This window comes from Sinocyclocheilus rhinocerous, unplaced genomic scaffold (genome assembly GCF_001515625.1).
Source record: "Sinocyclocheilus rhinocerous isolate Xijiao unplaced genomic scaffold, SAMN03320098_v1.1 scaffold1097, whole genome shotgun sequence".
In the NCBI taxonomy this organism is placed as follows: domain Eukaryota; kingdom Metazoa; phylum Chordata; class Actinopteri; order Cypriniformes; family Cyprinidae; genus Sinocyclocheilus; species Sinocyclocheilus rhinocerous.
The window spans coordinates 123,184-126,332 of NW_015630974.1; the positions used below are offsets into that span (position 1 = coordinate 123,184).

The following is a 3,149-nucleotide window of genomic DNA, read 5'->3' on the forward strand; positions in this document are numbered from 1 at the left end:
ACAGTTATTTATATTTTAATATTATATTACGTTATATTATTTTATGAACAAATCTAAATTAACAAAATATTTGTTTCCTGAGATTTGATGTAATTTTGCGTCATAATTACGTAATATGTCATTGCACGATGACATATTACGTAATTATGACGCAAAATTACATTTTGGACATAAATCACAATGTCATTTAGCAACTTTTAGCAACAAAGCAGCACTTTTTCCTTTAGCAACTTCCCCTGAAAATAAGTTGGCAACACTGAGTCTGACAGCTCGTTAAGGTCTGTAAGCATTTCTTCTAACTGCAGACTATTTTGTAGAATCGTGCCGGTATGCCGGTCATTATTAGAATTATTTTTCTCTCTACTTGATCTGGAAAACAGTATTTCACTAACTGTCCAGTGGGCCAGGAATCTGAACACCCAATAAGCATCACTTCGCATCCCTCTTTCACCTACCGAATCATATTCTGCATCCTCTCCGTCTTCATCCTCTTCTTCCAGGTTCTCGTAGAGGCAGTCATAGCCGAGCACTCTGGCTGGATCCAGCAGCTCGTCTCCCTCGCAGTCATCCGCTCCCACAAAGAAGCGCGGGTGATCGAAGTCCTCGTGCACAGACATGCTCACCACAGACAGCTGTCAGTCACTCACAGAGTCCCAGCGGAGGTTCATATGAAGGTTAGAGCCTCCCAGGCCTCCTCCTGCTCCTCACAGCCGCTCATCTTCACCGTCTCTCTCTTGAACAACAGCTGAGTCACGGCCAGTTTCTAATGCTTTTGAAAGAAGGCTCTTAGGCTCACCCAGGCTGCATTTACTTGATCAAATACACAGTAAACATAGTAATGCTGTCAAATATTCTTACAATTTAAAATAACTGATTTCTATTTTAAAATGAAATGTATTCCTGTAAGGACTAAGCTGACATTATTCACATACTTTTGGCTATGTAGTATATTGTCAGTGACAAATTAGTGTCCACTATAATGTAAAAATATTTTATCTAGTTTAAGAGTGCAAACAAAATCAAGTTAAGAAATGCACTATGTACTATTCATAAGTTTTGAAAAACTTTAGGAAAGGACTAAATTTAATGAATCTAAAAACATCATGCAACATCAAGTAAAATGTAATATATGTGAGTGTACACACCTTTTTAATTTCCACAATTCTTCAAATATATTTTTCATGGTAAAAAGCTTTTTCACAAATATGATCAATTAATTCATAAATATTACATCTTTATGGAGTCAAACCAAGTGACATTATACAACCTAAACTACCCTTGTCTTGTAATAAAAGTCAAATCACCTGATATTTTAAAAGGATAGCTCTGTTGTGTTCCATAAAAGATGACAGTTTTCTTTTTTGTCCCTTTAAGAGACCTTGGCACACAGGCATGTGGGTCTGATCCTCTCAATAGTATCATTTTCTGTTTTAAGTATTTTTTTTCCATCACGTTGGTTGGACCACAACTTTGTTAGTTGCACCACGTGACTGATTTGGCACACAACAATTTTTTTTTTCAAACATCAAGAAGTACAGTATTTTTGTTAATATTCTTTTCTAAGGAATATTAATAAAATATTACGCATTTTTAATTAGGCTTTACATTGCCATCAGGACATTTGTATCACCCTTACATTTTTGAATGATCTCACCACTAAACAAAAAATATTAATACAGAAATTAAAAACCATGTTCAGAAAAAATTCAAAATTCAAGTAATTGTATGAACTGCACAGTATTTTTTTTTATGTGATCAACCCATTAACTAGTTTCTGTTGAATGTTTAATGGACTCACCACTCAGACGTGTCAGAGTAATCCCTAGACGACCACAAGTTCAGAGTTACTACTGTCCTGCAAAAAAAAAAAAAAAAAAGATCCAGTTTTTGAAATCAGATTGAAAAAAGCTGCAGAACTGGGATGATATTAAAAGAAAATGGCAGAACTGGGTTATTTCATGCTATGTGCTCATATTTTCAACAGAGATGGCACTTCTCTAAAGACAAACACTGATGATTATGAACAGCATAACATGCACTCAATAAGATACGGCAAATATTTGACCTTCTTTCCTGCAATCAAACAAAATGTAATGATCGAGATCGCTTTAAGTTCCACTTAGAGTCACTTTATCATGGGAAGGGTTCAAGGTTCCTAAATCTTTATACATTTCCAGTTTGAGATTACTCTTTTTTTTTTTTTTGGGGGGGGGGACAAGGGCAGTTTTTTTTCTAATTCCCCTGACTTACCAGGTTGATTATCTCTGGTAGGGAGCAGACGGGAAGCTGCTATCACAGATACGAGTCCTCTGTGCTAATATTGTGCTGTAAAAGATCTGAGTTTGAGATTCTGCTGGTTACAGAGCTGGGGCTAGTAGAAACCTGGAGAAAGCCTAATTTATCCAAGCATTCTGAGAAATGAACAGATTAACTTTAAAATGGAAACTCTCATGTCCTTGCAATCCTGAATGAATTTCTTTCTTCTGTGGAACACAAAAGAAGACATTCTGAGAAATGTTACATTTTCTCCATTAGGTTGAAGACAATGGCTACCAAAACTGTCTGCTTTTCAACATTCTTCAAAATATCTTTTGCGTTCCCCAGAAGAAAGACAATCAGACCGGTTTGGAGCGACACGGTGAGGCTGAGTCGTCCTGAAATGAGATCAAGGTTTCCGTAAACATCAGTATAACCTAAGCTTATTGTGGGCCACAACACAATGTGATTAAACCAAGTAATATATCTAAAAGTTGCTTTGCGATACCAACACAGGTAATCGCTTAAATTTCCTTAATTTTTTAAAAAGGTCAAGCAAACAACAACTTTTGGACCACTTGAGATGGACTGACCTTTATATAAACAAAACAAAAAATACAAAACATTGATGTTGAACAAAAAATAAATACATATACATATGAATTAATTAATCACATCCATGTTATGTATCTCAACTACCCAAAGCAAATGCTGAAAACCCTGTCAGTTATCTGAGAACATAAACAGAGCACTGCCACAATCCAACATCTGTTACTGACAACACCTGCACACACACATACACAACAACACATCACATACACACACAACAACACATCACATACACAACACATACACAACCCAACACATACACAACACATCATATACACACACAT

At 35.9% G+C, this 3,149-nt stretch overlaps 1 pseudogene; it reads right to left on the minus strand.

Moving 5' to 3' along the window:
• Positions 1-1,871, minus strand: part of LOC107740789 (inositol hexakisphosphate and diphosphoinositol-pentakisphosphate kinase 2-like) — a 47,058-nt pseudogene extending 45,187 nt beyond the window's left edge.
• Positions 1,872-3,149: the final 1,278 nt, after the last annotated feature.